The sequence below is a fragment of the Lissotriton helveticus genome, chromosome 3_2 (assembly GCF_964261635.1).
Source record: "Lissotriton helveticus chromosome 3_2, aLisHel1.1, whole genome shotgun sequence".
Taxonomy (NCBI): domain Eukaryota; kingdom Metazoa; phylum Chordata; class Amphibia; order Caudata; family Salamandridae; genus Lissotriton; species Lissotriton helveticus.
In genome coordinates this window covers 133,332,203-133,357,397 of record NC_136062.1, presented here as the reverse complement: position 1 = coordinate 133,357,397, position 25,195 = coordinate 133,332,203, and the positions used below count along the sequence as shown (strand labels likewise).

Sequence of the window (25,195 nt, the reverse complement as noted above, 5' to 3'; positions counted from 1 at the left end):
AGAAGGGTAGCAGGTGGTGATCAGTCCAAGGCAGAGCAATAGGTGCCTACCGATAGATCATTAAATATTGGTAAAAAATTGGGTCCAATGTGTGGCCCAATTTATGGGTGGAGCATGAAACCCTTTGCAAGACTGTGAATGCTAATAGGTCTTTAGTCAGTTCTGCTGCATCGACCACGTCAGGGTTGTCAAAATGGAGATTGGAGTCTCCCGAGAGCGTAGTGTTTGGAGTAGTACCTATAAGTGAGGCAGCTACCTCTGGTAGAGATTGGAGCAATTGGTGGCACTTTCATACTATGCATCCTGACAAACCCAGACCCATTTGGCGAACCATTGGGGGAAGACTGTCATGAATATGACACCCTACTTCCCTTTTTTGCACCTATCATAGCACTTGTGGCTCCTCAACCCACCGTTGCAATCACTGTGACACCTGTGCACATATTGTTAAACCCGCTATTTACTAGCAGGTTGCTTTCCATTCCTTCCCCACACTATGGTCTCCTCCCATACTTAGGCTCCGTGAACATGAGCACTACTCACTCATTGCCCTTTTCTCGAGGTTAGAGACATACGCCAGTCACACATGTGCCTCAAATCAAGAGGGAACCAATCACCTCGGATCCCACTTTGCTACGCAAGAGTTCAGCCTACATGTCTTCTGGTGGCCAAGTTTGGAGCACAGCTATAAATACTGTGACCAACCAAATGGTTTTGCTTTACTTCGTTGTTCCAACTGATCTGAACACTCACCAGCCTCAGACAATAGTGTACTGCAACAGAAAGCTTCTGAACTCAGTCTTGGCAACATTTGAGATTTATTGTGACCAACCATGATCAGTTGCACTACGGGCAGTAGTTTATTGGGACCAGTAGGACTAATCATAAACATGGACACTTCAGAAGTTTTACAGGCCTCTAAATACGAAGGACGTTCAATCATGCAAACTTGAGACTCATCAGGAATTATTCCAATGTATGCCTCTGACTCAATTGTATTAATAAGCCAAATTATGTACATTATCTTTGTTACTGAAAGTGTTATTGACATTTAAATCGAATGTGATTCATGGCTGTAACTTTCTTGTCAACATATGACCAAGAAAGTCCACTAGGCTGGAGGGATGGTCTGAATTAAAGGCTCATTCTGAACACCTGGAATAACCTGAAGAAACCACAGGTTTTATCTTTTGTGTTTTCCCATTACCCCTTTCGCTTCGGGAGGAGTCAGCAGAGCAAGTTCTTTTGTGACTTGTACTGTGGTACGGGAGCGGAAGGACCAACATCGCCCCAGCAGAGAAACCTGGACTTTAGGTGAGTGGACCTGACAGTCTGGGATGAATTGGATTAATCCGTTGCAGTATGAAGAAATGGGAAATAGTGTGATGCAAATGCAAAGTGGTCGAACAGAAATAATCAGCAATGATGATATGAATGTGAGTATTGAAATGATGAAAAGAAACACTGCTTGTCAGGTCTGTGGGGAAATCAAACACTGGAAAAGTGAGTGACGCCATAATTCAAAAGGAATTCAGGGTGATGGTGTTCCTCAAATATAAAGCAAAATTATGGTCCCAACTGTAACAAATTCCGAGCAGGGTATGTGGAATTAGAGATAATTTTGAATGCCAATGCCTTCAGCTCCAGTGATGCGGCAAATGTCAGAGACTAAATGCAAAAGTGCAGAGTACCAACATAATCCATTGATTCTGAATGATGATTCAGCATGGAACGATACACAGTGATGGTGTATGGGGGGGAAGTAGGACTGCTTATTTGGAACAATCCTAGAGGCAGACTAAAGTGGCCTATATGGTGACAGAGAAGCCAATTTCCACCCCATTTCATTTTTTTATGGCTACCTATTCTTCCTTACCTACCCCTCTCTGGAAATGAAGTGCAAGTTGTAATGTTTAGTTAACCACATGCGCGTGGCGGGGCGCTGAAGTTTTTAAAACCCCGCTGTTCATGACGAGCTCAGCTCGTCATGAGCGCATGACAGGTAAACCTCATGACGAGCTGAGCTCGTCATCGGCGCAGAAGAGGTTAAAAAAAAATGTTAATCAGGTTACAGCAGATGTCCCAGTTAAAATTGGTCAAATGGAAAATAAACACCAGTTAATTTTGTGTGATTCAAGTCCTGTGAATCTGTTGGGAAGAGATTTGTTGTGCAACATGACTTGTGTGGTTTATTGTACACCGGATGGTGTTGAGACTGAAGGCCAAGATAAAGATTCGGACATATTTACCTGAAGCTAGTGTAGCGTAATTTATTTAACGCAGCAGCAGCACAATCCATGCTCCATACTGTTCCAACATTAAAAGAAGTATATAACTGATGTAGTGGTATTTACAAATTTTCTCTGTGTTACTCTACTACTTGACTGCGTCAAAATCCCTATACCTTCTCGAACCAGGATAAGGTTTGATGCAGGGCTTTTAAGATAGGACTCGCCTCTGTGTTCTAACGCATTGCTGGAGTTGCGTCAGTCGTATGACCAACTCCAGCAATGCGTTACCTTAGAGGCAAAAGATGCATCAGAATATCTGACAGATCCATGAATGCTTGCACCACGGAGCGCTGCATTGCAAATGCATCACATCCATGTCATCATTTGGGCATTTACGGCAGTCGCAAATATGGTCTGAGGGGGTAGGTGGGCTTCCGAGGGCGGTCGGCCACCAGGTGTTGTCCCATGCCAAAGGGATGTTTCAGAGAATGAGGACTTCAGTCTTCTCTGCGTTGAGCGTCATCGTCTTGGCAAACAGGCTGGCGCTGGTATTCCAGGCTCCAGGGCAGGCGGTGTTGGATTCCCTGGGTGACGCCCCATCAAGGAGACTTGCAGGCCCTGGCCCCCAGACCTTGTCACAGGCAGACATCTTGCAGAGCTTCCCTTCCTCCCACAGACCATCTGTCTGCTTGGTAGATGACAATTTTTGGAGTCTCAAACATTCCTCATTATAGTCCATTTCCAGATACCAAATGTGATTTAGGATCTGAGTCTTTGCAGTTTTATGTTGGAGGTTCTGATTCTTTTGAAGTGCCCACTCCCTCTTCCTCTTGAAAAGCAGTCAGTCACAGCAGAAATTTCTCCAAAGTTGATAGTCCCACAATACAGGTCATGGAAGTAACTAGAGTTCACACCTGGATGTTAGCCACAATGATATGCGCATCAAAAGGTTAGCCCAGAGCCCCCCAACCCTTCTCTATTTTATTCTCTTATTAGACCCATTTCCTTCCTGTGTCAACTCTCACTGAATCACAGAACACCCATTGTAGTGTACTGGGGAATCTGGCTATTTTCCCAGTGTGTCCCACCAAACCTACAGGAAAGCAGCAATACACAATTCAGTCTGGGGGGGATCTCTCTACCTCCTCTATGTGTTTTATTATGAAGGCATGGGTCTACCAAAATGGAACCTAGGGCCCTCCATATATTGCTCCATTCATAAGCACACATACAACCAGTGCATGTATACAGCATACATGCACTGCACAGTACTGCATCCTCCATGTATTGTACATGGAGGCAAACATACGTCTAGCATATGCATTTAATATGCACACACTTCCCAGTGTTGTATCTTTCATGTACTGTAAAACTCATAGCACAAATACATTCAACACATGAATATAACATTCACACATTGCACCGTTTATGTATGATACCACATGGATGTATGACGTTATAACGCATACTATTACTCCGCAGACCATTACAACGCGACTTTTACTCCGCATACCGTTACAACGCATAGCGCCTTGGGGCGCTGGATAGTGGTAAGTATAATTTACTATTCTAACTCCAGTCCCCGTGGACCCTAGGGAAGGTGTTGGATAGTAAATTATACTTATTCCCTATCCTAGAGTGCCCCCCAGCGCAATGCGTTGTAATGGTATGCGGAGTAAAAGTCGCGTTGTAATGGTAGTGCGGAGTAAAAGATCCGTTGTAACGGGTGTATACCATACCACATATAGGTACACATACACCCAGCACATGCATTTATCCTGCAAGCACTGCACAGCACTACACCCTTCGGTTACTGTACCGCTCATTAACACATATAGACCTAATACATGCATTCACTATGCACGCACTGCTCAGTACTGCATTATCCCTGTATTGTACCCTACCAGTCACACATACACCCATCACAGATACGCCACTTCTGCACTGCCAAGCACTTCGCCTCAACCCAATGTAATACAAGGATGAGTTTAGCACACAGCAGCTGAACTTTAAAAATGAGTGCACGTCTAGACCTCACTCCAGAGAGACAGGTTAAAAAGGCCCTGTTGACTTCTACTTATTGCCTTTGCCTGACTCATATATTGCCCCATCAACATCCTGAGGCCAATCACATAGTCCATCACATCCTTCTGTGGAGACTCTGAGGTTACTTTCCACCCTTCTTGAGTTCAGGTAACTGGACCCTGCACTGGGTGTCCATACTCAAGCTCAAAGCCATTGAACTATACACCCTTCTGTGGAATCTTTCGGTAGGCACACAAGAGACATTAGAAGAGAAGATTCCACTTCCTCCTGAGGTTTTTTGGTAGAGTTCCCATCAAGCTCTTCTTGGTCTTGCACCACCAAATGTTTGGTTTGTGGGTGGTATACTGTGGAGAAGTGGTATGTCACACCAGCTTGCTCCCACATCTTTCCAAAGTCTCACAAGCGTTTTGTACTCCACTTGTACTTTGCAAAGATCTTCTCGGGTAAGACCCCAGCAGCTAGGAAGCCCTGCAGCACCCGGAAATTACCCAATTTCCAGTAAATGGTCCACTTCAGGAGCCTCATCCACTTGGAAAAATCCAAGTCCTGCTCTGAGACTCTTCACACCAAACCAATGTGGGTTATGGTGAATTCAGCACACTGCAGCAAAGCTTTAGAAATGAGTGAGCCTGTAGACCTCACTCCAGTGACATGGGTTAAAAAGGACCTGTTCTCTCTGATTACTACACGGCATGCTCCCTCCACTGCACGCATGCTGCTCAACTCCTGGTGAAGAGGGCATGAGGAAAGCGCTTTGGGTGCCCCTCTCGGTCCAATAGGATCACAGTCTTTGAGAAAGGCCTATGTCATAGCACACACACATAATTCGTGTTTGCCTATGACAACAAAAATCCTGTTTTAGGGGTCGAGACATCAATACAGTTGAACTCTCTGAGTGCACATCTATTACCATGTGGAGAAGTTTTCCATCCCAAAACCCACTCTGGTTATTCTCCATTCTGGGCACACAACTTGCTTTTGCTTGATTTTGCTATGGGCATATTAACGGATTTTGTGATTCCAGATGCTAAGTTTTCCATGGCAAACTCTGACAAACTTTTAATGAGGGTCTTAGTAGGAGTAGCTTGAGGATCAATGTGTAGAAAATGGATGAGAGGGGACACCTTTACTGTGTACCTCATTCGAAATGAAATGTGGCTGATATAAATCTGTTAATGAGTACTGCAGCTTTGGGATTTGCATAGAGTACATTAACAAGATAAATAAACTTCTCAGTGCATGCCATTCTAATATCTTAACCCCTTAGGTGCTCCCGTCGCCCAGCTGCCGTCGCAAGCACTACCTGCGTTGTGCTACGCACGTCCGTTGCCTGACATTGCACCGCCCACTGATTAAAACCGCTGCACCATAACGGAATTCGCTCCACGGTTAAGCGGCTAAAGAAATAGATCCATTTCACTTCATTAATCACTTTATCAGCGTTGAGGATGATGATACAATATTTTTAGAAATTGAAATACTATTGACTGGGAGCCATGCACTCTCTGTATTGTAGATATATTCCATTGATGAAGCCACATTAATATGGGTGTACTAGCCACAACAAGATTAGGACTAGGTGGGCAACAAGAAATTTTGTAAGGATTTTTCAGGGAAATTAGACCATTTTTTCATTTTAATCTACAGTGATTATCTAAAGTGCTTCTTCACCAAGTGGAATTAGAGAGCTTTACAGTACAATAGTAGTTTTGTATTACATTAGAAAATGAAGGTACAGATAACAGCAATATGAACATAGTTAACAGCCATACAACAAACAATGATTATGCTGCAGTGTGAAAGATTATGGCAACTGAACTGTGTTGAAACAACAAAGAATATGCTAGAAAAATGTACTGTTTAGAGATAACGAGGGATGGGGGAAGTATTTGTCAACACATGGTTCGTAAATAGAAAAGTCGATAGTTGCTTTTTAAAGGAGAGGATGTCTGGTGTCAGTCCTAAATGGTTGACTAAAGTGGTCCAGACTGTGGGAGTAGAACCAGGGGAAAATTGCCTTTGTGCTATGGATGTCTTGAATTTTAGAGGTCGAAGTGGGAAAGAAGCTTTGCTGCAGGACTTTCTGGACCCACCCGAAAATGTCAGCAGGTTTGTGAGGTATTTTTTTTCTACCTTTATGAAGTGCTTCTGAAAGAAGCCAGTGTTATGTTTTCAAAAGCGAGATGGATGTGATAAAATTTTATTTTGTATAGGACTGAGCAAGCTGTGGAGTGGAGAATCACTGTTAGAGGACTAGCTGAAAGCCCAGAGATTAAGGCGTTCCGCCCATGAATTCTGAAGACCCCTAAAGCTTGGACCGCAGTTCTAAGTGGATAATTGGAGGGAAAATATTTTGTTCTTTTCAGTTGTCTTAGGTGGAAGCTTGGTGTTTGGGTGAATTTGGGAACGTGAGGTCCAAGAGAGAGCTTTGTCTATGAGGAATCCTAGGGACTTTATCTCAGAAGGTGGTGAAGGCGGGCATCCACAGTTTGTACATAGGGGGTAAGCAAGGGTTCAATTTAATTGGTTGAGTTGTAGGGGAGACGCAAGAGGATTTTTGAGGGTTGAGTTTCCAAGAAGTAGCAGATGCCCAGTTGAAGACTGAGTCTAGGCCATCTTTGAGCATGTTGATGTCTTTTTGAGAGAAGATTTTAAAGTGTAGGCATATCGGTGTAGCTACTTTTGGTTTACTGGTGGTCTTTAGACTGTGTCTAAAAGGAAAGATATTAGCTTCTGTAAGTGAATGTGGTGGTTTTGCTAATCAATAAAATGTGTGAACAAGGAAAAGAGTGTCACTATTGAGGTTTGTTGAAATAATTATAGAATCCAAGAGAAAGCCCATCAGAACAATCTTCCTCTTCAGAATCTTTATGTTGTTGATAGTTTCTGCTCCTGTGTTGTCATCAAGTAGTGCGAATTCCACAGCCTTAGGTGCTGTGTTGGTGATGGCTCGGAAATGTGTCAGGATTTACTTTGGTTGGCAATGTTCATTTATGTATAGAGTTACACAAAAAATGTTAGAAGACTTTTAAAATCTTAGCATCTTTTTAGTTTGGCCTCTTTGATGTTATTTCTAGTGGACGTTTTGGGGGATTTCTCCTATTTAGCACTCAGATAATTTTTTAGTAGTTTACCTCCCCTGTTTTTGCCTTTCTTGTTCTTGCCTTGGATCTTGCCAGCTCGAAAGGTATGGCATTTATTGACCTTAATTGGCTTTGCCAATAGGTTTGTAGAACATTTTCAACGGTTTTCTTTAGTGAGATACGTAATGTCTCATTAGTTGCAGTAACATCAGTGGTGAAAGTTCATTGGCAGCTCAATGAAATAATGTATCCACTCCTGGAATCTGTGTTTCACATGATGGGCACGGGAACCTACCATTACTACAAATTCTATACAACACAGATACCATTACAACGGATACCATTACAGCTCAGGTACCATTACAACTCAATTATGGTTGAGTTAAGTGGTATTTGTAGTTAGGTTTTATTTTAAAGTTTGTTGTTAGTTATTTGTAACCTTATTTTTTTGCATTAATTTTTTTGAATTAATTTAGGTTATGTTTTTCACATGGGATGTGAGGGATTTAGGAGTTATGGGTAGGGAAGTGTATTAATATTCAGGCATTCATTGTAATACCTGGGTATTCATTTTTTATAAATAATCTTAATCATGTAAAGTAAAAAAAATACTTAAACAAAAGATTATAATTTAGAATACATTTTATAAAATATAAAATTATAATTGAAGCACTATACACTTTTTTCAAGATTGAAGAATATTTTATTAAGAATTTAAAACAAATTATTGAAAATTAGTTAAAACTAAGATATACATTTAAAAAACATTAATAAATATTTTTTGTTTACAAGATATAAAAGTTTGTATAATTTTGTACTGGGTTAAAAAAAACGAAACATTAAAAACGTATTTTTCCCGCGCTTTTACATTGTATTCAATGATAATAATTGTCTTAAAGTACTCAGTTGAATGTCTGTTTCTACAGTTGGTGGAGCATCATGGCCAATATTGGATGCAAGGGAAAGCTGCGGTCAGGTAAGAACTTTTAATACTTTATATGTAGAGTTGTAGGTGGCTAAATAATTGTAAGGAGAGAGGAGGGAGGTAGTTATATGGTGATTAGTGTAAAACACGATGTAATGAATGTTTTAGCCCATTTTTCATATTATGCAGGTAACTGTCTTAGCTCTATGTCGGCAGGATTGCAGTTATTGCAAGATAAGTTTACAAAAGTATTTGTTAAAAAAAATGGAATACCTTTCTAAACTTATTTATATTAAAAGCAATTAAAAAAATTTGGCCTTTTTTTGCGACGCTTTTTTGTAGTACTGCTCTGTGTTTTTTTCGTAATAGCAGCAACATGTTCAACATGTGGAGGAGTGTGGCTCACTGATTAGAGCGGCAGACCCTGATGCAGAGGTCTGGCCCGGGACCAGGGTTCAATTCCCGACGCGGCAGGGTCCTGAGCCCAAAATGTCCACGGACTCGATAATTCTCGCCTCGGTGCCTATTCTAATCATGGGGTCTCACGCTGCAACTCTGGGCAATAGTTGCTTAATCTCCACTACGGCAGCCCACCCGCTGCGGGATGCCTGGCTTTCACCCTGGGGATACCCAGTAGGGGTTATCTCACAGGGAAAAGCCAGGACGGGTTCCCAAGGCAAGCGCCTTGATGCCTACGGGTGATACGTGCGCTATATAAGTCGCAATACATACATACATATGGAAAATGATTAATGGGATGTGATGTAGGCCTTACAAAAGGGTGAAGAAGGATTGTTTTATTTTTGGGACCTGATTGTTTTTTTAATGGCTTCATGCTTTTTGAAACTTTGGACAAGAAGTTGGACTTGGAGAAAAAAAATTCGAATTAAAACGTGGATCGAATTATAGATTTGTTTTGCATTTTGTTTGTTCAACTGATTTTTTCAGGATGTTTATTGTTTATTTTTGCTTTGAGATTGCATTTTTTAACTTAAAACACAGCTTTTTAAACCAGCAAATATGTTCTTGGTACTGGTATTTATGCTAGTCTGTGTTTTCTTTTTTGATTCAGGCCATTTAGAGATTTATGGATTCATGGTCAAAGATTGTGGATTACAGAACGCTTTTGGGGACAGAATGAATTGAAACATCACCAAATGTTAAAGAAAGAAGACATCTACAGGTAGGATTTCCGACACTCCTAATAAATGTAAAAAAAAAATTGCCAATTTTTTTGTTTCAATAAAAACAGACAAGTAAGTTAGTAGAAGGGGTTGGTTAGTTTGTATTAGGTATGTAGTATGCCTGCAATATTTTCCAGGTAGTCAGTAGCCAATGACAAGTTAAACTGTTGCCTTTGTACCAATAGTCTTGCTGACATTTCTTTACTTTTTTGGGATATACAAGGGTTCAGACTACCTGTTAAAGATTAAGCTATTATCATTTCTTGGTAACTTTTCTCCTTCTTCAAGGTTTCCAAAAAATGATAGATTTGTTGAAGGAGTTGTGCCATCGGACAATGACATTTTTAGGCTTTGCGCTACCCTCTAAACAGGTTGTGTAACAGCTCCACCAGTCAAATATGAACCTTGGTTTCCTCCTGTGACCTGACCTGCTTAGATGGCCAATCCATATATCTTTAAAATAATTTAGTAAGGGGCCCAATTTCTTGTTGTTTCGTATAAAGTAGTCAGATTCAGTAACTGATCTGTAGTATTCATCTACACAGTTGGGTGGCACAAAGCATAGGGCTGTTAGTTTCTTCTGTTGATATTATAGCTCACTGTCTGATATATGATCTTCACCTAAGGGTGTTTTTTGTAATTTCCGCCAATATGCCTGTGATAAGTGGAAAAACATCCTTGAATTTGGGTTTCTGGGTATAATTTAGTAATGGTATTAATAATAGATAATTCAAAATCAATAACCACTTTTATGGGATTTTTGTTTAGAGTTTTAGTATTAACAGAAATTCAGTGTAGGTTGAGGCTTGTTTATCAGGCAGTAAACTGTACAATAAAGGAACAGTGGTGTTGTTAATGTTGGCATGAATAGTGTATATTTGGCAGAAAGGGTGGTAGGTGGATTCAAACATACCATCCATTATCCAAATATCACTATTCTCTAGTTTAGCTGGGTTACGGGGGGTGCGAAAAATTAGTATTCGCTTGAGGGTTTTTATTGTCTTACATAATGAATGTTTTGTTGGTAAAGGTTACTTACCTGTTTTTGTCTGTGTTTAATACAACGTAGATTAGAAATAGTACGCACAGAACTAGCTACATGCATAGGTATGTTTTGGGAAATCTCCCTCAAAACAAAGCCACACGGTTCAATAGAGGTGGATGCAAGGGTTTTTATTTGTTCAATATTTTGATGAACTTCAATCTCCATTGCAGAGGGAGAGTGGTTATGCTCAATTGGTTTTTCAACATTGTCACCTAGAGTAACTGCTCTGCCTGTGCAATGGGATGCATAATACTGCACACACTTCCAATGACACCTGGCTCAGTTAATCTCTCCTTACAATAAATGTAGCCACCATAACTCAGTAGTCTGTTTCCCCTGCTTGATTTTATACAGTTTGCTAGATTTCTTGCTGCAATTCTTTATCTGTATTTAGAAAGAAAAAAAGGAGAAAACATTGTTTTAGTGATTTGATAAATGAATGTTTTTTTTAAATCCACCTGCAAGTGAAAAAAGTTTTAAATTAATTATTTTACAGCGTATTTTTTTATATTATTGCATGGGTTGAATTTTTTAGGCTCTGCAATATTGGCTTTGAAATGTTTGTTTCATTGATAGCTGTGAGAAAAAAGTTATTTGTAAAGAGAGTTGAGTTTATGATATATGTTGCCTTAAATAGGGTTCTCTGTTGTGCGATTTGTAATTACTGAAGGTGATGGTGTGTGTTTCGGATTTTTGGATAATTTGTTCCTTCTGATTGGTGTTGTACCATGGCTTATTCGGTACTGAAAGAAATAGAATAAAAAATGTGTACATGTTTTGATTAACAAATGTACTTTTAAATTAGGACTGCAAAGAAAAATGTTTTGACTTTATTTATTTTAAAATTGTAATATTTTATTGTTTAGTGAGTTCTTATTTTTTAGGCAAAGCTATGTTTGCAAACAAATGTATTCTCACTCAAAACCTGCAAAATTATTTGTGTTCATAGATTTTTTGTTAAATTTTACCTTAAATGGTTTGGCTCATTTTGTGATCTGCAACTTCGGATGGTGTTGATTTGGTTGTTATTGAGGATGTGTTCCTCCACACTGGTGGTGTGACGTGGTTTGAACTGTAGAGAAATGTACAGAAGAAATGACTGTGTATTTTCATTGTTTTTGCTTTCCTGTGGATGGATGGTTTGCTTTGCACCCGTAAAAAGCAAAATTCTTTTTTTCTCTGCTTGGTTCTAACATACTCCATTAATTCAGATATAGGTTTTTATTTTATCTAGTGAGATTGGCTCAGGAGTGAGTTTACATTTTCCTTTTTTTGGTGCATTTTTACACACTGTATGGACTTAATAGGTTCTTGTGTCAAATTTTTACCTGTCGAGCTATTACAATGGTCAGGAACTCTTGGGATTGTTTGTAGCATGTTGTGGTGTGGATTTTGAAGCCTTAATTTCCTTGCAAAAAATGCAGATCTGAAAATAACCAGAAAATGTGACTGTGAAATTTACTGTTTATGTTTTCCTTATTTTTTTAATTAAGTACAGTTGTATTCTTTCTTTGAGGGCAGCAAAAATAGGGTTAATTGTACTTTATTGTGTTAAATACTTGCCGGAATATGATTATTCATTTTAGATCCCCACCCCCATCCTGCACCTTCTCCGAGGCAAACATTTGTTGGAGTGAGAATAGTAAATTTGCCCCCACCACTATCCAGCACCTTCAGTGAGGCAAAGACCTGTCGGAGTAGAAATAGTACGTTTTCCCCCACCAACATCCAGCACCTAGCCTGAGGCAAACACCAGTCAGAGTAGGAATAGTACATTTGCCCACACCACCATCTAGTACCTTCCCTGAGGCAAACACCTGTCGGAGTAGGAACAGTAATTTTGCCCCCACCAACATCCAGCCCCTTCCCTGAGGCAAAACCTGTCAGAGTAGGAATAGTACATTTTTCCCATCACCATCCAGCACCTAGCCTGAGGCACAACCTGTCAGAGTAGGAATAGTAAATTTGCCCACCCCACCTCCCAGCACCTTCCCTGAGGAAAACACCTGTTGGAGTCAAAATAATACATTTGCCCCCACCACCATCCAGCACCATCCCTTATGCACATACCTGCCGGAGTAGAATAGTAAATTTGCCCCAGCACGTTCTCTGAGGCAAACACCTGTCAGAGTAGGGATAGTAATTTTGCCCCCATCACCATCCAGCACCTTCCCTGAGGCAAACACATGTTGGAGTAGGAATAGTTAATTTGTCTCCACCATCATTCAGCACCTTCCATGAGGCAAACACCAGTTGGAGTAGGAATAGTAAATTTGCCCTCACTAACATACAGCGCGTTCTCTAGGCAAATACTTTTCAGAGTTGGATAATTAATTTTGTCCTTCATCACTTACATGCACGTGCCCTGAGGTAAATTCTGAGAACTAATTTTCTAATTGACAGTATATGTATACTATTAATATTTTTTTACAATACCATCTCAGTAATTTAGGTTTTTTTTCTTTAATAAATAAATATGAAAAATGGTTCTTTAAATACCAGTAAATTTATTTATGATACACTAACTTTTGTGAGTGTCTTTAGATTGAGTCAGGCAGATGTCAGTGGTTTAATAAAAACATTATTATTAGAAAATATTCAAGGAAGACCCATTATATATAGAACATATGAATAAATGGATTGGGGAATTTTTTGATTTTAATCGAGGGTCTGCCTCCATTCAAAATGTTTGGGATTCTTTTAAAGCCAGGGTGCGTGAAGAGACGTTGTATTTTTCTATAAATAAGCAAAGAAAGGCCCAAAATACATTATCCACCTATTATAAGGCAGTGCTTGATTGGGAAGCTAAATTAGTTACTGCCATTAACTCCTCTCAAGATACTGTACACATTAAAGCTACCCTCGATATACATAAATCTAAGCTGTGTGAGATCTTTGCGGCTAAGCTTGCAGAACAGGTGGCAATTTTCCGCTCACAAATATACGAAGTGGGGCAAAATTCTGGCCGGATCCTATCTAAAAAAATCAGGCAAAAAGAGGTACTTAATTCTATCAATAGTATCCAGGATGAGGTGGGTCAAATTTATTATCAGCCTGACGAAATCCTGGACGTTTTTGTCAGTTTTATACTAAACTGTATGAGGATGATATACTGCTGTATTCTGATGAATCTATTTTAGACTTTGTTTCTCCTGACATCATTAGTAAATTAACCTCCGCTCAAGCGGCACTATTGGAGGCTGATATTACATGGAAGGAAATAGAGTTGGCTATACTTTCTCTTGCCGTTGGCAAAGCTATGGGTCCGGACGGTATACCGCTGGAGTTTTCCAGAGTTTTCCACCAGGCTCTAAAACAAGATCTGCTGTCCATGTTTTTGGAAGCTCAGAAAGGCAAGGCTCCAACCTCGTGGAGACAATCGACAATAATGGCCTTTCTTAAAAAGGATAAACCTCGTCTCAATCCTGCTTCGTACAGGCCGATCTCTCTAATCAATGCTGACAGCAAGATCTTTTCACAAATTCTATCTTCTCGTCTTTCCGGTATAATATCTGCTCTGGTCTCACACTGGCAGCACGGTTTCATACCGAACCGTGATACCACGGATCATGTTCGGCCGGTGATCGCTTTAATGGACTGGGACAAGGGGACTAATACGGCACTTGGGATCACCCTGTTGGATGCCGAGAAGGCATTTGACAGGGTGGCTTGGCCGTACCTCTGGGATCTCCTTTCATTGAAAGGCTTTGGTCCCCAGATGATCACCGCATTAAAAGCATTGTACGATTTACCAACTTCCTGTATCAAAATTGGAGCAAAAAAATCTGCTCCGTTTTCTATCTATCGCGGCACACCCCAGGGTTGTCCGTCATCACCACTCTTGTTCGCCCTGTACATTGATATTTTCTTAAATAAATTGAACCAAGCGGAAGATATAGTCCCTGTGCATCTCGCAAATACCAACTATAGAGCTCTCGCCTACGCACATGACATTGTGGTGACTACTACCGATATTGCAAGGGCACTACCAAGGATAGAACAGCTTGCGACCCAATTCGGTGCCTTTTCCGGCTATAAATGAAATTTGGCTAAAACTCAAATTCTATATACTGGTAAGTACCCCCTCGTACACCCGAATACTGTGTCCGTAGCGACATACTTGGGCATCAAAATTACAACCCCAGTGTCTGCAATTGCAAAACTTAATTAGTGGCTGCCTTTTAAAAAATGTCGAGCCTAGTTATTACAAAAAAACTAAGTTTAAGATTTTGAAAGCAGCGTTTATGGTATGGAAGCAAATTAGGCGCCATTTAGATATTCATTATATACACCTCTTACATCATCTACTATTTTCCCCTTAATCTTTAGAGTCCATATAATGATTAGATGGCGGAACTCTGGCATTTATTGCGTGGGCGTTTTATGGCAAAACGATCATCTTATACCCTTCCCAGAGCTGATGGTTAAATACAATCTTATAAGCACTGATTATTATAAGTATCTGCAAATACATAGTTTTTTTAATACTCTACGTTCTCAGGAAAAGTCTGGGATTCAGAGGATTCCTCTTATTGATAATTTGTACAGCAAGAAGAGAATAGGGTTTTTTTATAACTTACTAATCTCATCATGTCCAGATGACATAGCGGTCCTTCAAGGGAGATGGGCGACGAAGTTTGGCACTGATAACATCTTGATGGAGGAATCCATTGCATTGTCTAATGCAATTTTGATAACTGGCAGATCACGCTCGCAACATTACATGGCCGTATTTGATCTATATTATACGCCATAGAAAATTGCTAAATGGGGCTCGACAAGGGGTACCTCATGTAGTAGATGTGGTTTATTTGCTGCAGATGCAGTACATATGTTTTTTTCTTGTCCTCAATTAAGTTTATTTGTCTCTGCAATCCAAACTTTTATAACACTTTGTTTGGTTCTCCAGTCACTTTGACAGATGAATTAGCCATTATTGAATTATCCTCAGGACAGTTATCAGAGGCGAAAAGAAATTTTACTCTTCATATCTATGGCGATCATGCGTGCTTGCATAACGCAGGAATGGATCAGTCCGGAACCTCCTTCTTTCTTTACTTGGAGGGCTCGTTTCTAGCCATGTATCATATGGAAATGGCTATTTATAGAACAAAGGGTCGGAGGAAAAGAGCCCTAGGTAGGAAGCTCTGGGCTCCGGTCCAGCACTGGATTCAGGGGGAACTGGACTGATCCTATTCCTGGTTACTGTGTTGATTTCTGATTATTTAAGATATATTCTTCTCCCCTGTCGCTTGTGTTGCTACTTGTATGTTGTTACTGAGGATGAAATCCAACTCAATGTAAAAACATTCAAAGCTTTTTTTTTCTTTACTTTTACTGTATTATTGTTCGAGAATGTTTCAGAACCAGACTACTTGCTTCGACTTGTTATGATTTGTCTCTCTTACTATACTTTTGCTTTCGGAATGTCTCAGCCATTTCTGTAATCTGTCCTGCTTGCTGTAAAATGGGGAAAAAATTTCATAAAAATATTTTTTAAAAAAAAGAAAATATTCAAGGATTTTATTGTATTATGTGCATGTGCATTTCTTGTGACTCTTCTACTTACTTGATCTGAAGGCAGCAGTTTTCCAAAGCAATGTTTCTCTTTTTTTTCTCAGTGCTCCGATGTGTGTGGACACCTTGGAAGCCAGTGATCCACTGAGCACTTAATGGTTGATGGCTCAATTTATACATTTTTGTGTGCTGAATGGTAATTGAAAACAAAATATGTTTTGATTGCATTTTAAGTGTAGAAATTAAATCTGACAGACACTATATTTAGTATGTAAAGTTTAGAATTACGTTTTTTCTTGTTTGCTTAGAAGGGCAGCCATTTTCTTACGTGAATGAATCCAGAGTTATTAGTTATAATTGAGAAAGGACACTTGAAAAATTGCTTCTGCAGTGCATCTGCTTCATTTTGTATCAGTATTATATTAAATAGTTTTTTTTTAAACCATGAACGATACTGTAAATGTTCATTCTAGATTTCATTTCTAAATTAATTTCACAAAATATAGTGTTAGAGTTTTCCCCCAAAATTTTTGTGACAGTGATAACCATTTTTTATGACAGTTCATCATATGTGCGTTGTAATGGTATGCCTTGTAATTATATACTTTGTTATGGAGTGCGTTGTAATGGTAGTTATAAGGCTAATCTATGGGACTGCGTTGTAATGTTATTTGTTGTAAAATCTAGCGTTGTAGTGGTTTTTGCGTTGTAATGACAGCGTTGTAGAAGCATGCATTGCAACGGTATGTGTTGTCATATCATACAACCGATGGTCACAGGTCAAAATCTCAGCAAATCCTCTCAGACATTCTTCCTTTTCTATATTTCTCCTCATATTCAACGTTTGAAATCCTAGATGGTCTGGTCAGCCTTTCCTCATGCGCAGGCCAATAAAATGAGGAATTTTGATTTGAATAAAAATAAATATGTGTATTCACAACCAGGATGGCCTAAGGCTGCACATGTGCTTCAAAATTATGCATGTGATGTTTAGTTGCATGAAAAGAGGTATGCTGAGATGCGAAGTGTTGAGGTACCATCTTAGAGAACCATCTTGTTGTATCTTGGATTCAAAGGAGATTGATGTTGAAGCATGACCAAATAAGAGGAAATTGAGTAGGGTTTTTGAGTTGAAAACGTAATCATTTCACAGATATTATATGTGAGGCACCAAATAATAAAAAGTTTTTCAGCTTCAATACATTTTTGAAAGCCTTTTTAAATTTTCTTTGATTTGTATCTGACAGCAGATCTCCTGTTGTTATTGTTAGTAAAAGCTTTTCCAATTACTTCTTAAACTTCTTCCCAGAATTTGCGTCAGCACAGGTCAAAGCATACTTTTTTTAAAACAGAGTTTTATTGATTTTATTATTTGTCACGATACATACAGGAATGCGGCATTGCAGAGTATTTACTACAGACATCTTACGCTACTGCATATACATTTCTGTAATGGCCCATCTTCGCTTACTTTCAATGAGACACGTGATACTTCTCGGCATAATTTACATTTTGGTCCTTACATAACTTGAGTTTGAGTTTAAAATATTTATAGAGCGCACGATCACCTAGCGGTTCCATGGCGCTGAAAAGTACTGAGCGATTAGGACAAGGAAAATCGGGGGAGGAGCAAAGAAGAAGCGCGTTATGAAGGGAAGGCGTGGGAGAAGAGGAGCTTTTTTAGCGCTTTACGGAAGTGTGGGTATTGGGTGGAGGATCTAAGGTGGACGGGGGGAGAATTCCAGAAGGAGTGGGCCAGTGTAGAGAATTTGGTGCCTCCCCACTTTTTGCGCTAGAAGCGGGGAACTGTCAATAGTTGTTGGGAAGCTGAGCGTAGTTCCCGAGCCGGGGCATAGGTTTTGATTTCAGAGGAGATAAAGGCCGGGCCTGAGCCGGCCCGGGCCTGAAAGATGATGCAACCCATTTTGAACTGGGTTTGTTCTCGGATAGGGAGCCAGTGCAAGGATTTGAGGAGAGGAGTGACGTGATGGGATTTGGCCAGGTTGAAGATAAGGCGGGCAGCCTGGTTCTGGACCAGCTGCAATCGTCGCACACTGTAAGCAGGCAAGCCACAGTATAGGGCATTGCCATAGTCTAGGCGGGAGATAACCATCGCCAAGACTATGATCTTAAGGGCAGAGAGTGAGAAGAACCAAGAGACTTTGCGGATGGTGCGTAGTGAAAGGAAAGAGGAGGACACCACTTGGCTGATTTGGGAGTGCAAGGTGAGTTGGTCATTCAATTTAATGCCAAGAGTTTTTACAGAGGAAGATGGAGAGGGCGGGGAGCCAAGGGAGGGGGCCAGAAGAGAGAGGACCAGGGACTGGAGCAACCACCTGTCAAAACCAACTCAGTTTTGTCTGGGTTTAACTTCAGGTGGTTGTAGTTTATCCAGTCCCGGATGAAGGTCATGACAGACTGAAAGTTTGTCATGGACTCAGGGGATGGGGATAGGGAAAAAATAAGCTGAAGGTTGTCCGCATAATTATAGACAGAGACCTTCATTTGTTGGAGGGAAAAAATAAGAGGGGCAAGGGAGGAGCCCTGGGGGACCCCGCATTGTACTTTGCGGAAGTCCGCTGAGAAGTTGCCCAGGCGCACTGCCTGGGTGCGGTCCCTCAGGAAGGAGTACAGCCAAACCAGGGCCGAGCCTCCGATCCCCACCGCCCTGACACAGGAGAGTAAGATGGAATGATCAACCGTGTCAAAGGCGGCGGAGAGGTCGAGTAGGATCAGGGCCTGGGGGTGGTTGGTGTCCATACCCTCTCTGAGGTTGTCAAGAACCAATAGCACCAAGGACTCCGTGGAGTGTGCGGGGCGGAAACCGGCTTGGCGGGGGGCTACCACCCTGTTCTCCTCTACAAAGGTACTGAGTGCTCTGGTCACGTGGCGCTCCAATACCTTGCCCAGAAAAGGTAGTAAAGAGATGGGGCGGTAGTGAGCAGGAGCGGAGGGGTCAGCGCCCGGCTTTTTCAGGATGGGGACGATGATGGCCGATTTGAGAGGAGGAATGACGATGCCCTGGGATAGTGAACTATTGAGAAAATCAAGAGGGGGCTGCACACACACCGAGTAGATGTGTTTAAGAATGTAAGCGGGACAGGGATCCAGTGGGGAGCCTGATTTGACCATAGGCAGAAAGGTAAGAAGGGACTCCTCTGTCAGAAGGGGGAAGGAGTCGAAACGGTCCCCAGGTGACGGACCTTGGGGGTCGACAAAGAAGGGAGGGGGGGAAGGAATGTTTGCCTTGATGTTGGAAATTTTGTCCAGAAAAAAGGTATTGAGGGTGTTACATAGATCCTGGGAAGGGGAGGGCTTGAGGGTGGCTCTGTCAGAGTAGGCGAGGTCGTGGATAATGGAGAAAATTTATCGAGGCTGATTTTCGGCGGCCAAGATTTTTGAAGAGAAATAGGCATTTTTGGTTGCAAGAATAGTTTTTTTGTACAGAGACAGGAGGGTGATGTACTGATTTTTGAGCTTAGGACAATATTCTCGCCTCCAGGTCCGCTCAGCGCGGCGTACAGTAAGTTTTAAAGCCTTCAACTCCTCGTTGAACCAGCGGTTTGCGTCGTTCGCCCTCCTGGAAGACACCCGCCTGTGGGGAGCGACGGAGTCGCAGCCTGATAGGAGCCAAGAGTTGATGGAATCGGCTTGAGCAGAGGACGACAGGCCATAGAGGTTCGGACTGGATGCGGAGAGTGTGGCAGATAGATAGGCCAGATCCACCTTATTCCAGGAGCGCGCCCAGGTGTTTTTTGGAAGAGAGGGTTTGGGGACTGAGGTAAAGTTAAGGGAGAAGGACATCAAAAAGTGGTCGGACCAGGTACAGGGGGAAATGGACAGGGAATCTACTGGGCAGTTGAGGGACCAGATCTGGTCAAGGATGTGACCATGGATGTGAGTGGGGTAGCGAAGGTGGGAATGAAAGTTGAGGGAACGAAGGGCATCCGAGAATTCTTTGGAGGTCGGGCATTCCGCGGGGTCTGAGGGCCAGAAGTTAAAATCTCCTAAAACCAAAATGGAGACAATATTAACCGCTAATGTGGCCACCAAATCTTGGAAGCCGGATAGAAAAGATTGAGTAGATTGGGGAGGGGGGTACATAAGTAGGCAGGTGGGTGGGGTGCTAAAGGAGGATGAGCGGGCGACTAAGAAGTCCGATGAACCAATGGAGGGGAAGGCTAAAGTTTGAAAGGAGACTTCTCTGCGGGCAATTAGGGCGACGCCGCCGCCTGATTTGCCGGGAGGTCGATCGGCGCGTAAGGCGTAATATGAAGCAGGGAGTTCCGCTAGCAGGGAAGGAAGAGAATTGTCGTAAAACCAAGTCTCTGTGAGAAGTAGGAGATCCGGTTTGTGCAGGTCTAGTAAAATAAATAGTTCTTGGCAGTGCTTGACTGCTGACCTGGTATTGAGGTAGTGGACAGATAGAGTAGTGGGCACGGGAATGGCAGGGGGGTCGGGAGAAGGCCCAAGGAGGGGGGAAAGGGGTAGGGGAGGTAAAGGGGGGGAGGGCGCAGAGCTGTTAGTTCCAGGCTACTAATGCGCACCGACGCAGTATCCTCCAAAGGCCACGGGCCTTGGAGGTTGTATAACTGCTTAGGAGAATATTGTATCAACTGGGCATGGTGGAGTGCCCCTAGGCCCGGACGGCTGCGGACGGGCGCAGACGGGCGCAGACGGGCTTACCTTTGGCGCACCTTAGGCGCGCAAACGTCGCGCCCGCGGCGCTCGTCCGCTGCGCTTCCGGAAGATACACATGATTTATAGGAAGGTAGGGCGACGGCCGGGGGGCGTGGCCTCCGAGAAGGGGCATGGCCTCCGGGCTTGCCGGAAAGGCGGCAAGGAGTGTTGTGGTTAAGGTGCCGCGTCAGAGCTAAGTCGGCTGCGTGAGACAACTCGTGGGCAATGAAAGTAAGTTTTTTTTTTTTAAAACAACAAATAACAAGTGACAATAAAATTTTACAAGTTTCTCGCTCCCGGCTTCCGCCTCAAGAGCTCAGTGCAATAATAGTAAGGCGCCTTCAATCGGCGTCTATAAGTAGTGCTCGGCTGGGGGCGTGGCCTCCGAGAAGGGGCGTGGTCTCCGGGCTTGCCGGAAAGGCGGCAAGGAGTGTTGGGGTTAAGGTGCCGCGTCAGCGCTAAGTCCGCTGCGTGAGACAACTCGTGGGCAATGAAAGTACGTTTTTTTTTAAAAACAACAAATAACAACTGACAATCAAATCTTAAAAGTTTCTCGCTCCCGGCTTCCGCCTCAAGAACTCAGTGCAATAATAGTAAGGCACCTTCAATCGGCGTCTATAAATAGTGCTCGGCTGGGGGCGTGGCCTCCGAGAAGGGGCGTGGCCTCCAGGCTTGCCGGAAAGGCGGCAAGGAGTGTTGGGGTTAAGGTGCCGCGTCAGCGCTTAGTCCGCTGCATGAGACAACTCGTGGGCAATGAAAGTAAGTTTTTTTTAAAAACAGCAAATAACAAGTGACAATCAAATTTTAAAAGTTTCTCGCTCCCGGCTTCCGCCTCAAGAGCTCAGTGCAATAATAGTAAGGCGCCTTCAATCGGCATCTATAAGTAGTGCTCGGCTGGGGGCGTGGCCTCTGAGAAGGGGCGTGGCCTCCGGGCTTGCCGGAAAGGCGGTAAGGAGTGTTGGGGTTAAGGTGCCGCGTCAGCGCTAAGTCCGCTGCGGGAGACAACTCATGGGCAATGAAAGTACGTTTTTTTTTAAAAACAACAAATAACAAGTGACAATCAAATTTTTAAAGTTTCTCGCTCCCAGCTTCCGCCTCAAGAGCTCAGTGCAATAATAGTAAGGCGCCTTCAATCGGCGCCTATAAGTAGTGCTCGGCTGGGGGCGTGGCCTCCGAGAAGGGGCGTGGCCTCTGGGCTTGCCGGAAAGGCAGCAAGGAGTGTTGGCGTTAAGGTGCCGCGTCAGTGCTAAGTCCGCTGCGTGAGACAACTCGTGGGCAATGAAAGTACGTTTTTTTTTAAAAAACAACAAATAACAAGTGACAATCAAATTTTAAAAGTTTCTCGCTCCCGGCTTCCGCCTCAAGAGCTCAGTGCAATAATAGTAAGGCGCCTTCAATCGGCGTCTATAAGTAGTGCTCGGCTGGGGGCGTGGCCTCCGAGAAGGGGCGTGGGCTCCGGGCTTGCCGGAAAGGCGGCAAGGAGTGTTGGGGTTAAGGTGCCGCGTCAGCGCTAAGTCCGCTGCGTGAGACAACTCGTGGGCAATGAAAGTACGTTTTTTTTTAAAAACAACAAATAACAAGTGACAATCAAATTTTTAAAGTTTCTCGCTCCCGGCTTCCGCCTCAAGAGCTCAGTGCAATAATAGTAAGGCGCCTTCAATCGGCGTCTATAAGTAGTGCTCGGCTGGGGGCGTGGCCTCCGAGAAGGGGCGTGGCCTCCGGGCTTGCCGGAAAGGCGGCAAGGAGTGTTGGGGTTAAGGTGCCGCGTCAGCGCTAAGTCCGCTGCGTGAGACAACTCGTGGGCAATGAAAGTAAGTTTTTTTTAAAAACAACAAATAACAAGTGACAATCAAATTGTAAAAGTTTCTCGCTCCCGGCTTCCGCCTCAAGAGCTCAGTGCAATAATAGTAAGGCGCCTTCAATCGGCGTCTATAAGTAGTGCTCGGCTGGGGGAGTGGCCTCCGAGAAGGGGCGTGGCCTCCGGGCTTGCCGGAAAGGCGGTAAGGAGTGTTGGGGTTAAGGTGCCGCGTCAGCGCTAAGTCCGCTGCGGGAGACAACTCGTGGGCAATGAAAGTAAGTTTTTTTTTAAAAACAACAAATAACAAGTGACAATCAAATTTTAAAAGTTTCTCGCTCCCGGCTTCCGCCTCAAGAGCTCAGTGCAATAATAGTAAGGCGCCTTCAATCGGCGTCTATAAGTAGTGCTCGGCTGGGGGCGTGGCGTCCGAGAAGGGGCGTGGCCTCCGGGCTTGCCGGAAAGGCGGCAAGGAGTGTTGGGGTTAAGGTGCCGCGTCAGCGCTAAGTCCGCTGCGTGAGACAACTCGTGGGCAATGAAAGTAAGTTTTTTTTTCAAAACAACAAATACCAAGTGACAATCAAATTTTAAAAGTTTCTCGCTCCCGGCTTCCGCCTCAAGAGCTCAGTGCAATAATAGTAAGGCGCCTTCAATCGGCGTCTATAAGTAGTGCTCGGCTGGGGGCGTGGCCTCCGAGAAGGGGCGTGGCCTCTGGGCTTGCCGGAAAGGCGGCAAGGAGTGTTGGGGTTAAGGTGCCGCGTCAGCGCTAAGTCCGCTGCGTGAGACAACTCGTGGGCAATGAAAGTACGTTTTTTTTTAAAAACAACAAATAACAAGTGACAATCAAATTTTAAAAGTTTCTCGCTCCCGGCTTCCGCCTCAAGAGCTCAGTGCAATAATAGTAAGGCGCCTTCAATCGGCGTCTATAAGTAGTGCTCGGCTGGGGGCGTGGCCTCCGAGAAGGGGCGTGGCCTCCGGGCTTGCCGGAAAGGCGGCAAGGAGTGTTGGGGTTAAGGTGCCGCGTCAGCGCTAAGTCCGCTGCGTGAGACAACTCGTGGGCAATGAAAGTACGTTTTTTTTAAAAACAACAAATAACAAGTGACAATCAAATTGTAAAAGTTTCTCGCTCCCGGCTTCCGCCTCAAGAGCTCAGTGCAATAATAGTAAGGCGCCTTCAATCGGCGTCTATAAGTAGTGCTCGGCTGGGGGAGTGGCCTCCGAGAAGGGGCGTGGCCTCCGGGCTTGCCGGAAAGGCGGTAAGGAGTGTTGGGGTTAAGGTGCCGCGTCAGCGCTAAGTCCGCTGCGGGAGACAACTCGTAGGCAATGAAAGTACGTTTTTTTTTAAAAACAACAAATAACAAGTGACAATCAAATTTTAAAAGTTTCTCGCTCCCGGCTTCCGCCTCAAGAGCTCAGTGCAATAATAGTAAGGCGCCTTCAATCGGCGTCTATAAGTAGTGCTCGGCTGGGGGCGTGGCGTCCGAGAAGGGGCGTGGCCTCCGGGCTTGCCGGAAAGGCGGCAAGGAGTGTTGGGGTTAAGGTGCCGCGTCAGCGCTAAGTCCGCTGCGTGAGACAACTCGTGGGCAATGAAAGTACGTTTTTTTTTCAAAACAACAAATAACAAGTGACAATCAAATTTTAAAAGTTTCTCGTTACCGGCTTCCGCCTCAAGAGCTCAGTGCAATAATAGTAAGGCGCCTTCAATCGGCGTCTATAAGTATTGCTCGGCTGGGGGCGTGGCCTCCGAGAAGGGGCGTGACCTCTGGGCTTGCCGGAAAGGCGGCAAGGAGTGTTGGGGTTAAGGTGCCGCGTCAGTGCTAAGTCCGCTGCGTGATACAACTCGTGGGCAATGAAAGTAAGTTTTTTTTTAAAAACAACAAATAACAAGTGACAATCAAATTTTAAAAGTTTCTCGCTCCCGGCTTCCGCCTCAAGAGCTCAGTGCAATAATAGTAAGGTGCCTTCAATCAGCATCTATAACTAGTGCTCGGCTGGGGGCGTGGCCTCCGAGAAGGGGCGTGGCCTCTGGGTTTGCCGGAAAGGCGGCAAGGAGTGTTGGGGTTAAGGTGCCGCGTCAGCGCTAAGTCCACTGCGTGAGACAACTCGTGGGCAATGAAAGTAAGCTTTTTTTTTTAAAACAACAAATAACAAGTGACAATCAAATTTTAAAAGTTTCTCGCTCCCGGCTTCCGCCTCAAGAGCTCAGTGCAATAATAGTAAGGTGCCTTCAATCGGCATCTATAACTAGTGCTCGGCTGGGGGCGTGGCCTCCGAGAAGGGGCGTGGCCTCCGGGCTTGCCGGAAAGGCAGCAAGGAGTGTTGGGGTTAAGGTGCCGCGTCAGCGCTAAGTCCGCTGCGTGAGACAACTCGTGGGCAATGAAAGTACGTTTTTTTTTTAAAAACAACAAATAACAAGTGACAATCAAATTTTAAAAGTTTCTCGCTCCCGGCTTCCGCCTCAAGAGCTCAGTGCAATATTAGTAAGGCGCCTTCAATCGGCGTCTATAAGTAGTGCTCGGCTGGGGGCGTGGCCTCCGAGAAGGGGCGTGGCCTCCGGGCTTGTCGGAAAGGCGGCAAGCAGTGTTGGGGTTAAGGTGCCGCGTCAGCACTAAGTCCACTGCGTGAGACAACTCGTGGGCAATGAAAGTACGTTTTTTTTTTAAAAACAACAAATAACGAGTGACAATCA

The 25,195-nt window shown here is 43.5% G+C and overlaps 1 long non-coding RNA gene across 1 annotated transcript; it reads left to right on the top strand.

Annotated features, from left to right (window-relative positions):
- The first annotated feature begins 1,206 nt into the window (after positions 1-1,206).
- On the top strand, positions 1,207-16,343 carry LOC144826238 (uncharacterized). Its single transcript, XR_013609726.1, has 3 exons — positions 1,207-1,314; positions 9,358-9,468; positions 16,136-16,343. It is a non-coding gene; the product is annotated as an uncharacterized LOC144826238 (long non-coding RNA).
- The last annotated feature ends 8,852 nt before the right edge of the window (positions 16,344-25,195 follow it).